Genomic DNA, 12074 nt, shown 5'->3' with positions numbered 1-12074 from the left:
TGGTATATACTTCAGTGAGTATTTGCACTTCCAAAAAGCAATCACCCTGTGTCAGCTTTCCTAAGTATGTGAGACCTGAGTCCATTTCATTGCTGGGCTCTTTATCCATTGACACTAGCACTAGCTGAAATTCCCCCTGGCTTTGTGGAAGTCAAGGATTTTGATCAAGCAACAGGCCTCCTTGTCTGTGCTCCAAAGTGTGCACAGACTCATGTAAGAAGAAGAGCAAATTACCTTCTTTTCACCTGTCACTTCTGAGAGAAAAAGATGCATACATTCATTCATTACTAAACCTTGAGATGGCAGACATTAGCCCCTCTCTTCAACTGAGAGGCAGCTGAGCTGCTTTGTACTAAACAGTGCTTGATTTTAGTAGTGTGGAAATACCTTTTTTCAGTTTCTTCAGGAGAAATCTATTTTGTTCCCAAGTCTGAGTTCTTCTTTATGCTACATGTTTTAAATTGTTCAAAACAAATTCTCAGCTGCTGCTTTTTTTCTCACCTGGGAGGTTGTGTGGGGCTATGGGCCAGCAGGACTGATGTTGCTAATAAGGCCTGCTGGTGTGACTCAGTATTAAAGGTTACTTGCAAAAAAAGAGGGGTGCAGCTTGAATAATTTCATGTTGGACTGAAACCTTTGGGACTCCCTCCCAGTGGAACAAGTCTAATAACACTGGCTGGGCAGGATAGACTATGGGCCTTAATTTATTGGCCTCACATACAAAAGTAAGAAGAAACTATGCTTTATAAAAATCACAATGTACTGGTATTTAACATCTTTGTGCTACTGCCTAAGGCAGGCATGAAACAGTAGTTATTCCAATCTTTCAAAGCATTGCAAAGAGTTAAGCTCTTTACAGAGCTGGCTTTTTAAGAAACTTCTGGTTTTTAGCAGAGGTTATGGCCAGTTCATCTGTATAAAGCTTCTAGTGCTGTGATTCCCTCTCCAGTGTCCCAGTTACGCAGTACTCATTCACAGGTAAAGAGCTAAGTGTTGAGTGAAGTCTAGTCTCCTGAAAAATTAACTCTGCCTTCAGGTCCCCTGCCCTTACTTTCCTTTGAAGGAAAAAAAAATAAACCTACAGTCCAACAAAAAACAAACAGATAAAAACCAAACCAAACCAAACCAAACAAACAAACAAAAAAAAACAAACAAAAAAACCCCCCACAACGATTTGAATTGCTTTTTTTTTTTGAGAAACTCATAATGTTTAATTTTCATATTAAAATGCTGACCGAGAAAAACACTTAATTGTTGAACGTGAAAATATTTCAATTTCTTCTCCCCTTCCCAGATGCTTTGGTGAACTTTCCTGCATCCAGACAGGTACATTAACTGCTCTTTCTTATGAACCCATGAATCAAGGATTTGAACAAGCCAGTGGCCTTCAGCACCAGTTGACAAAGAAAGTCCTTTGCTGACCTAAAATTGTGTGGTGTTTAGTCATGGAGCTGCAGGACTTGGCAAGTCTGGGTGTATTTCAAGAGAATTCAGTGAGGAGGCCAAGGAGGCAGGCACCTTTTGGAATTTGTGAGTGCTGGTGGTGGCGGCGGCAAGGTTCATTGCAGAGAAATCAGCTCAGTTGAATTGATGATACTTAAAAGTAGCCTTCAAACACAGAGGAGCATACTGGAGGATGCTCATCATCTAGATGAACTTCAGTGACCTGAGCAGGTAAAGTGCACTCTTGATGATGTTTTTGTATATACACACCTCCTACACATTGGGAAAATAAGTATAGCAGTCTCAAATCTTTGTAAACCCAAGGATGTTACTCCCAGATGCAGGATACGCAGGGGAGAAGGAGCTTTATTTGCTCTTTGGCTTATTGGAAATCAGTATAATGCTGAGGAAAAATCCATCTCTGAGGCCCTAATTCTTCTCTCAGAGCGTCAATAGAAATGTGAAGAACTTCGCTGGAAAGCAATTCTTCCAGAAGATGAGAGGGCAGTCTGGATTCTGAGTGTGACAGGTCCTGATAGCCTCTTTCCCCTAGACCTTGTTGCTAGTCTGCAAAATGAGGAAGACCAGTACTGTCAAGGGTTTGGCTCATTTCATCTCTAAAATAGAGCTTTAAAAGTGGAAGAGCAGCCTAACTCAGAAGATGTAAACAGATGAACAGTTAGTAGCTTAAATTCATTTTTAATATTCATCTCCCAATTGTTTTGGAGAGGGGGTTAACAAGACTACTCAGAAATTCTGTGTGAATGCTGCATAATCAACTGTGCTTTGGCAAAGTTGCTGCTAAGCCTCCCAGAAGCCCTTCACAGCACATCGAGCTCCCAGAGTGGTATAGCTTCCTCTTGGCAAGGGCGTTTGATAGTCCACAGACTTCAGTGCCAGATCTGGAAAACAATAAAATGAACTATAAGCTATAAAGGAAAAAGAAAAAAAAAAATAAAAGAAAAATTATACTCATTGTAATTGAGTCAGCTTGTTGAGGGACATAAAAATCTAATCAATTGTTTTTGCATAACAATTAGTTGTCACGTTGGGCTCCAATTGAGCAGCCAGATGGAGTCCTGTAGTTGTAGACTGTAGTAGTAGTATTCCTGGGACACACAAAACCACATGAGGCGATGAACATTACGTTCATCTTTCTATTAATGTGTAAAGAGAGCTCTGCTTAATGGGCAAAAACAGATTTCCCAAACCAAACATATTCAACTCAATGTGTTTCTCCCCTATACATGGCAGATAGAAACCTTTCTTGTAATAGATCCTTTCTGGGCTTATAGGTATTGCTGAGTACTCTGAAACTGAAGCATGGGTGGCTTCCAAATGCCCAGATGACGTGGAGTATCTACAGGAACTTCATTTCCCTTCTAACATTTTTGTATATGCTACGTATGTGTGGCACATTTAAAAGGACACTGACGAGACGTTTTTCATAAACATTCTGTTCCTTAAGGTTTATAAAAGCTTCTTGGGAAAACTGAAGCTGAACTCCTTTTCTTGAGTGAATTGTTTTTCTCCTCCATCTGGATGCTTTGATTTACTTGGCTCTGAGCTTTCTATTAGCAGCAGAAGCAAGTGGTAATAAGAAACTGAGAGTATTTAACAATTTATCCCTAAAATTAACCAAAGAAAGGTAAGTCCCATTTTGGCTGTGCAAAGCTTGGCAGCATTCTTTCAAATAGGGTGTTGAATCAAATGTAGTCAAGAAATTAAGACGGCCAAACAAACACTTTTGGCTTAAATGCAAACTGTGTTTCTGCCCCTGTCTGTATTCCCTAGGATCTTCTTTGTCCAATAAAATTTAGTGCCTTTGAAAAAGGCTCAACAGAACCACACCAATGTCTGATTTTATTTAAATGTACCTGTTTGCCAACAGGTGGGCAAGTAGGCAACAGTTTTGACTAGAAGATATGGGAAAAAAAGTTGAATTTGGTGATTCTTTCCCTAGCTTCCAATAATAATTAAAGCAACAATAATTCCTTTAAGATTTAATGATCCTTTTCTTCAATGGAAGAGAACTGCTAAGGGCAGTTACCACTGCTGCACTGCATGAATTTCGTATAATGCTGTTTGACCTTGCACTGACTGTGTGTTGCACACATGCTATGGGCAGCCACCCTTCTGCTGAAGCTTTGGTCAGCCTGCCACATCAACCTCTCCCAGGAAGATATCAACCTCTCATTCTTTTCATTGATTTATTTGACTGTAAAGAAGATCTTTTATCTTCATCATGAAACCTTCTTTTTTACAGTCTCCTTCTCGTGTAGTCTTCGGATGGAATTTCTTTCTACTTTTCTCCTACTTTCACAGTTCTCTCTAATTTCTTCTCCCTTCTGTCTTCTTCTAATCTGACTCCTAGTTTCACAGCTGTGCAGACTACTTATTGAGAGCTGTCATATTCTTTCTTATCTCTCCTCCTACTGCTTGTAGCTGAAGATCTCAGCTACAAATATGTGGTTTATGTTCTGGGGATTCCACAACAGCTCTTAAGGATCAGTGCACAAGTTGCTTTCACTGCTGTAAAACAGTATTTGATAACTACCCACAAAAACAAAACTCTTCTAAAGATTCACCTCCTACCAGAAGACATTCTAACTTCAGTTCTCAGGAATATCTCTATGTTCCCTTTCACTGCAATTTGCTAAAGAATGATTAAATTGAATTGTATTCTATTTTATATATCTATTTTTATCTATACATTATATATGTATATCTATTACTATATCGAAGTAGCATACATATTACTCTTTTGAAGTCATTCTAATGTAATACTACATAAAAACAATGCACTGATAACTGAAAGTAATACTTAATACATTTTCAATTAATAGTTTGTCTAAAAATGGATTATTGTCAAAGAGATGAAACCCTGTTATTATTATTTCTTAATGATTGAACTAAAATGAATGAGTCAGGGCTTTGTTCCTCTGAGAAATCATCAAAAAAAAGAACCTCTTTCTTCACATTTCAACCAAGGACATCAAAATTTCTACATGCTTGTGGAAAGGCTGTGCCTTTTGGGGGACATCCATTCCCCATATGTATATCTGAAACATCTGAAAAACTCTCTTTTCATTTAGCCTGGATAGGCATTTGTAGTCATAGGTACCAAAAACCCAACCATTTCAGATTTTTGTCTTGGCCAACACTTTTCAAATATGAGATGCTATATTTCATTAAAGTACACACAAAGATTATGAGAAAAAATACTCTTTCTTACAAGAGAAAACTGCTTAATTGCTGCATTCATATTAAAATGCACATGAATATTTACTTTCTTATTCTAAGCTGGGACAGCCCTTCAAACTAACGGTGCTGGTATATTGCTATTATGCTGTCATGTTAAAAAAAAAAAAAAGAAAAAAGAAAGAAAAAAATTTTCAATTTTAACAACTTCTTGGCTTTTTTACCTTATAATTATAGATTTATTATGGCTTTTAATCTCACTTTTTAATGTGCTTTTTATTGTTAAGGATGATAGATCCAAGAGGATTTTTGGATTTAAGATGACTCCTTTGGAAGTAACCTGTATAAGAACTGCTGGATGCTGCAGATAAGCTTGACACTTCTGGGAAGCAATCTATGTGTGGGGTTTTGGTGGGACTGTGTTAGTGGCTCCAACCACCACCTAGGGACAGTGTGAGCCCACAGTTAGCTCAGTGTTCTTGACCCTACCCTGGTAGAGTGTTTCTATTTGGTTTCTTGCTGAGGCAGTGGGCAAAGGCACTGATAAGATTTCTTGTCCAGATGTATCACTGAAAGGTCACAGGCAAATTCCCAAGTGACACTTTTATCGTAAAAGTCCGTCTGCGCTTTGGTGTCTGTATATGAAGACACACACCCAGGAACCTTTGCTTGCATTGGCTTGCATTGGTCATGTTCAAACGAGATGATTCTACTGTGGCTATATCTATTTAATCCTAGGCCTACCAGGGTGAAATTTGAGACTCCAAATGACTACCTACTGCTGTGCATGGCGAATGTAGTATTCCTAAAGGGAAACCCATGTAAGACAACCAACTTCCCCCTATCGTGGCAGGAGAGGTATTTGGAAGTACACACAGTCTGTGAGGTGTTTGGTGACCACATCTAGGCTCTTGGGGCTGCCTCTGGTCTGTCATAACTATACACCTTTTTGCAAGGGAAGCAGTATCTGTGTCCTAACTAAGTGTCTTTCTGGATGAATCTAATATGTCAGGAGTATGTGTCTGTCCCATGCTCCCATGCGGGCTCTGCAGTCACAGCATCAGCCTTAGAGAATCTCAGGATTCCTTAATTGCCTACTCTAATGAGATCTCAAACTTGAGGTGTAGTCTTATGGGTCATGGGACTTGTTCTGGCATATTGCAAACAGTTTCACCAGGTGTTCAAATTTCAGATATTTGTCTATGGGCCTGGGACTTTAAAATTTTTGTTTTATCTATGTGTGTTTATTACTTTGGTATAAACAACATCCAAAGGTGCCTTGGTTTTTGGTGCTGCCTTGGCATATAGAGTGTCATGAGATTAAGCATTGTTAATATGTCCCAGGCTCCAGACCTCCTAATCAGCCTAATCAGGCTGGCTGGGCCGTGCAACAACTTAGGTCTTGCTAAGCTTGGTATTGGCACCTGGAGAGAGCCCACAGAAAAATACCAGTGAAGAAGGCTTCTCAGGCAATCATGAAAAATACATTCATAGGAATGTTCTGAACTGTCTGGAGATGGAAGTTTTGACATGGGTTTTTTTCCCAGGGAAATAAAAAATGTTGTAAAAAAATTCTCATTTGCAGTTTCTCATTTCCTGGATGACCGCCACAGATTGCAGAAATGGAAATCTGCCTTTGAACTAAGTAAGGAAGCTGTATGTGTGGACACCCAGCTGTTGACTTGCATCTGTCGGATTTAATACGTTTTGATAGTAGGGGAAGTGTCAAACCTGAAACATCAAAATAATATACATGCCCAGATTACAGTGTACAGTCTTTGCCAGATGTCTGATAACAATCTTCCCAATTCACTTGGTCCAATGCTTTAAACATATAACAAATTAAGCAAAGTCTTGGTCTTTTGTCACTGAAGACCACAAATTGCATCTTATCACTATTGGAAAATGGAAATTGTATATGCCTGTGTGTGGTCTATCCCTTATCCACCAAATTTCTCTCTGTAGAGATACTTTTTTTTTTTATTAAGTTTTCATTACAAATCTATTGCAAAACAGAGATTTAAGTAGAAGGAAAATCTTGTGTGTGGCACTGGCAGTTTTACTAATTGACTAAATGACTTGTGGGCGTGGATTTACCTGAACTTCAGCGTCTGGACACTTTTTAGGAAACTGTTTGTTGCAAAAAAACCACCATACTGACATTTTGATGTCTGCAACTATCTCCATCAATACTTGTTTAGAATCCTTATGTGCTGTCTACTCCTCAACCTTGGCTTAAGGATTTAGTTTTATTTCGTTAGCTGAAATTAAAAAAAAAAAAGGTGCCCTTAGATCAGAAACACACCCCTTTCATTGTAATATCATCCTGAAATTACTTTAACCCTAGTGTAACTTTCTCAGAAAATATTTTTACATAAATGATCTATATTGCAACAAATACGCATTTGTCAGGCAAAAAAGAAAAATAATAGTTATAGGTAGGTTTGTATTTCTAGAATATTCCTCATATAAAATTAATGTAGTGTGACACATACACACAAGGCGGTAAAAAAAAAAAGAACATTGAATTAGTGATTCAAATTCTGTTTCCAATTAAGTTGTTGTATACCCAGAGCAATTCCACAGATTGCTGCATTATTACTTTTGATTTATTCCAGTATAATTAAGAAAAACTTATGTCATCAACTCCAGCGAAAGCCACAGTCTGAAAATTTAAACTAGAGAATAATCCAAGATAGTCTCTGGCTAATGAATTGAAACATAATTCAGAATCAAAAGAAACAGTGATTTAATAGTAGTATCCTTTAATTGTCCTACGTAATTTTGCATTCCAGGTATATATCCCAGTTAGAAAAAAACCCTAAGTACTAAGACTCAAACAAAAGCATTTTTAATTTTATTTTTTTTATATTAGAGATGTTTGTCTGCCCATCATTCAACAGTTAAATTCATGGAACAATCTAGGCCTCTAGCAGAAAAGACTCAAAGCAGAATGAGTATACTATGCTCCACTAGTTCTGAGTCCAAAATAATCACATTCTGCTCCATTTTCCTCATTCTGATACTTTACTTTCCTGATACATTCCTCAATATGGTTTTTTTCTGAGTTTTACCTCCTGATGCCTACTCAAATAATCACTTTGTTTGCTGTGTATATCAAGTTGTATTTAGCCCTCACATTCCCAGATTGTAGTTATCTATCCCCCTTTCTGCTAACAACCTTGCAAGGTTTAGTGCAAATTTGTCACTCATAAAAGCAGATGTCTTTTTGCCATTAATTCTTCATCACCTGTTTGATTCAGTCAAACCTTATTCTGAATTATTTTAAACACATTCTCATACTTGCTGAGTGATTATTAAAAACTCTGTCCTGAGAGAGGCAACTTTAGATGGCATTATAAGGATGACCTGGCATGAGAATTTTTGAGCAGTCCCAGAACCTGTACTGTCAGTACAGTGCCTGTACAGTGTCTTAGAAAACAAATTAAATGTTGCTGGCCACTTAATCAAGCACCATGAATCCTGCTACAAAATCTAGTAATAAACTAACCAGGAAAAGCTATAATTCTGTATTCAATTAATTTTTTTTCCAGAGAAGAGGGGATAAATGTCAAACTCACAGAGAGAGACAGCTATTTCACTGCAGAAATAATTAGATGGACCTTTCTTGACTTCTAGACTACAGAGTAAAATACTTCTTCCAGGTAATAGTGCCCTTTGTGCTGTTTTTAAGAGTCAGTGACTGATGCTTCCTCTTGCAAAGGCACACTTCCCTCTGTGATTAAATATTTACTGCAGTGAGAGATCAGTAGCAGGACTATGTGTTTCCAATTAAATATTGTGGAGGTTCATGAGGGACTGCAGTACATGCATAAATATTTTAAAAGATCAGGTCAGAACAATGTCCATATCAGGCCATCTTCCTGTAGATCAGGGTGTACTGTTTGTTGGTAGGCAGATGCATGCCTACTTACCAACAAACAAAACCTCTACTTTACTTGCTGTGCCTTTGCTATAGATCACTTGTTAAATTATCACATTAATCACGCATATGAAGAGCTCTGCTTTGCTGGTGATTACTGAGGGCAAGCAAAACATAATTAAAGGTGCTACAATCTGTTTTGTTTGTCCAGGGTATTGTTATTGTTTCCAGGGTTCACCCACAGGAAGGAAATTCACATCTAATTCTCTTGACCTAGAGGTGTCTATATTTATGGGGATCTTAGCCACAGGGGAGTCATCTGTGTCTGCTTTCATTGAAAAACAAAGGACAGGGCATTTTGCCCCAGGTCTGCAATCAAGGGCATTTGGAGGGAGTGGAAGAGAGTCAATAATGCTCTCCTAGGCTGGCTGCTGACCCAGGGCATAAGATCATGCTCCAAGAGGAAGGTTGGCCAGTCCTTGGCTTATATCTTAAGGAAATGGATCCTGTGAGTCATCGACAGGGCTTTGGATTTAATGGCCACTTGCAGTTTTTTCACTTCTCTGTGAAGAACAAATCTAACTTGGGGTCCATCTAAAACCTACAGTTATGGAATTCATCTGGTTTGCCTGTACCTTCAGTAGAATCCCTAAAGAACCCAGGGCTTGCAGTCTTCTGTCTGCACTTCTCATCCTGACTACATGTTGTTTGTTGTAATAGAAAGAACTAAGAGGAAAAAAAAAAAGACAAAACCTGAAGCTGTGACTGTTGCTACAGACTGGAAGAATCAGAATAATAATTTGTTTTATACTGAACTGTAGTCATATAAACAAATACACTTCTGGATGTGATCAGGAAACTAATTAATCAACAGTTTAGCAAACATATGTCTGAAATTAGAGTATGAAACAAAGCAATTTTTATGCAACCCTTTGAGATTTGAGAACACATCTTTATAAGGTGTTACAAAAGCTTACAGCAGTTTAAGGCATGTGCCTGAAACAGATTCATTGCTACTAAGACTGAGACAATGACAAAAGTATATTTCAGGCAAGGGATATACATTGCTGAATTTGAATGCATTTTCTTTTCTAACAGCTCTGTTTTCAGTTTCTCCATCCTACTTCATACAGGCATGCATTTATCTAAAACTTAGACTCTCTATTCAGGATCACCTCAAGCAGACTTGTGTTTTGGGGTGCATTGTAATACATTCGGAGCAGCACAATTTCTCCTCAGCTATATTAGTGGGCAGCACTGGGAAGCAACAGAGGCTCTTTAGGTTTCCTGAGATCTCACATGTGTAGGGAGGAGAGGCAACCGCTGGGGTTTTCTGGGAGTCCTTGCCTGTCAGGCCACAAAAGAGCCATTTATACTCACGGGATCTTTCAGTATGAACCTGTTTTGCAGTCAGATGCGTAAAGATGCTTCACGCAGTTGGTTATTTCTGGTGGGTAACAGGCCTTTCATTTCAGCAGTTTTTTGTGCAGGAGCTGAGAAATGTCTTTTTTTTTTTTCAGGCTAAATAAAAAGGAATTCATGAAAATGTGAATACTCTGAAATTTAACAAAAAGTCTGGTTGATAAGAAGAGGTTACCAACACTACTTACATTTAGCACAGAGAGGCATATTCAAGGGTAGGACCTACTGAAGCAGGAATGAGGTAACCCGGTGCTGGAGCTGTTGGGGATCATCTTTTGTAAACTGCTCTCCTTGGGGCTGAGGAACAGCACTCCTGTCTCACCTCTGCTTGAAGGACTCCAGGGTCTCAGCAGTGCAACTATTGTTGAGAAAACATCCAAAACCTTTTAGAAAACATGAAGCAGGGCAGGTAAGCAGTATAGGGCCTTTCTTTTGCCCAAAGAAAACACAAACTGCCCTGTAACTTCTCCAATGAAGGGTAGCACTGTATCTTCACATGCACTTGTGCAGCCTTGGCCATGATGAAGCTGCTATGCTGGTCAGATCTTCTGTAAGCCATGCCCAGTAGGTGTTGAGAAGGCTAATAGCTCCTACCTGCGTTATATGGAAGAGATGAGATTTGTTTATTTATTTTTAGAATGGAAAACGGCTTCAGTTTTGGCAGAAAACCGTGAGATTCTTTAACATATAAAACAGGTTGCAACAATGTCCATGGCAGGTAAACAGCCTTCTTTTTTGTGTTTAACAGATGTACTCTTTGCCTTAAAGTTCAAGCTTGCACACATTTTAGTCAATGGACACCAGTCAGGACATACCCTCTTTATAGGCAGTGCCTTGAAAGACAGGCTTCACTTTTGGATCATATTAAAGAAGAATGGACAAGCGTTAGGTTGTTATTTCCTTGGATATGTAAAGATATGTTTCAAGTGTGCTGATCTTGTAATTGTGATGATGTTTGTTTTCAGTAAATCTGACTGAGTGGGGGACACATGAAAAATACATTTCAGGCAGCATCTTATTTTACAAATTTAAAACTACATACTTACATGAAACACCTTAGCAGGTTCATTTCTGGTGAAATGAATAAGTACCAGCACACATCAAACAGGCCATCAAGCCACCTGTGACTGGCTTGGCTGAGAAAAAGAAAAGCTTTCCTATGAATTATTATGATAACAATGTCAGAATAATAATTATCTTTTTCTCCACAACAACATGTGCACAGCAGTGTGAAAAACCCACTTCTTAACATGTCTGTCATCTCAAAGGAATCATAATTTACCATTCCAACCCTATCAAATGCTCAGGAGAGTATATAGCTGCTACAAACTGAACATGTTAATTCCCATTTAAAGCTGTTTTGACTTCAGTAGTACCCAGAGATCCTACGTAGGCCTGGGATGATAAATATACTCCAAGATATGGCCAAGGGCCAAGGAACTGTTGTTTCAATGCTTCCTGCTCTTGGTCCTTGACAGAGTCTTTAATAAAACTGCATCTCCCAGGATGGACCACAGTCACAGTAGGATGGACCAAAGTTCACAGTAGGAGAATGAGAAACCCTGGGGGGATCTGAGAGAGTTTTTCTCTTTTTTTTTTCTTTTTTTTCTTTTTGCTCATTCTAATATTCAGTAAATGTTCCTGTATTAAACAAAAAGGATTAAAATTTTCCCTTTCCCCTTCCCCCCCTTTTTTTTTTCCCCCCCAGAAATAATGTTGGGAATTTTTCCAAATATGCCTACATGGGTAAAAGTCTCCGGTTAACACACCCTCTTTTCAACTGAATTTATTCCTCTCTATAGCATGTGCTACAAATATATTCCTTAAATAAAAATCAGAAAGGAGAAGGAGCTGCAAAACAATGTATGATATCCTTTAAAAATTCAGAAGAGTGAGCACAGTATTTGGCCAGAAGAATGGGAGGGTCCAGAGTTCTTCATCTTTGTGAGTTTACAGAGAAGAATAAAAGGAAATGCTTGCACTTGCTGACAAAATTTAGAGGATGCAGGAGTCAAATCCTCTAGCAAATTAGATACATTGACAGAAATACAGAGAATTCCCTTAGGTATTACCTAAATCTTTCATCTGGAGATGTGAAACTATTTCTTAAGGCTTTAAGAACTGC

The 12074-nt window shown here is 38.4% G+C and overlaps 1 long non-coding RNA gene across 2 annotated transcripts in view; it reads left to right on the top strand.

The window, feature by feature from the left end:
- LOC116794432 overlaps positions 1 to 12074 on the top strand; it is a 43866-nt gene that overhangs the window by 27003 nt on the left and 4789 nt on the right. For both annotated transcript variants that reach the window (XR_004359796.1, XR_004359797.1), the window contains exons 2-4: positions 6230 to 6289; positions 8199 to 8309; positions 10048 to 10358. This is a non-coding gene — a long non-coding RNA (uncharacterized LOC116794432). The remainder of the gene's footprint in view (positions 1 to 6229; positions 6290 to 8198; positions 8310 to 10047; positions 10359 to 12074) is intronic.

This window comes from Chiroxiphia lanceolata, chromosome 1 (genome assembly GCF_009829145.1).
Source record: "Chiroxiphia lanceolata isolate bChiLan1 chromosome 1, bChiLan1.pri, whole genome shotgun sequence".
In the NCBI taxonomy this organism is placed as follows: domain Eukaryota; kingdom Metazoa; phylum Chordata; class Aves; order Passeriformes; family Pipridae; genus Chiroxiphia; species Chiroxiphia lanceolata.
This window is presented reverse-complemented; position numbering and strand designations above follow the sequence as displayed.